Source organism: Octopus bimaculoides, chromosome 6 (assembly GCF_001194135.2).
Source record: "Octopus bimaculoides isolate UCB-OBI-ISO-001 chromosome 6, ASM119413v2, whole genome shotgun sequence".
In the NCBI taxonomy this organism is placed as follows: Eukaryota; Metazoa; Mollusca; class Cephalopoda; order Octopoda; family Octopodidae; genus Octopus; species Octopus bimaculoides.
Genome location: NC_068986.1, coordinates 58,455,817 through 58,456,484, shown reverse-complemented (window position 1 = coordinate 58,456,484; position 668 = coordinate 58,455,817).

Below are 668 nucleotides of genomic sequence, written 5' to 3'. Positions count from 1 at the left end.
TGTGTGTGTGTGTGTGTGTGTGTGTGTGTGTGTGTGTATGTATATATATATATATATATATATATATATGTATATATATATATATATCTTGAAATTATTTGTTGGCCATCTGGAATTCTTCCGGTTTGTAAAGTCACATGCAACAAAGCTAATGGAGTAATTAATATTTGCATAATATTTGTCATTCCGCGGCACGTTGTTATTTTCAATTACGTTTTTGAATGTTCTGCATTAAATACGTTCTCTTCTTTACGCCGCATAGAGAAATTCTTACTCTTGGTAACATGGTAAACCTGGAAGCATCACACTCCTGCATATTAAATTACACTCGCTCACTTCTTCACCCCCCTCTCTCTCTCTGTTTCTCTCTCATCCTTTTCTACTGTTACTGCATCTCCGATACAATTACAACCCATAATTCACCACCTTTACCTTCACCACCTTTCATTATTTCATTATCTTCACCTGATCCTATTTCTAGTAATGCGACCGCCAGCTCGTTCATTTCAATGTAGAACTTGAAATATGGAGAACTTCTCACTGTTTGATGTTTTGAAAATATTACAATCTCCGCCCCAGTAGACTTAAACTCCTCTTGAAATTATACATGTACAAATGAGAGTCTCTTTCTCTCTATCTCTCTCTCTCTCTCTCTCTCTCTCTCTCTC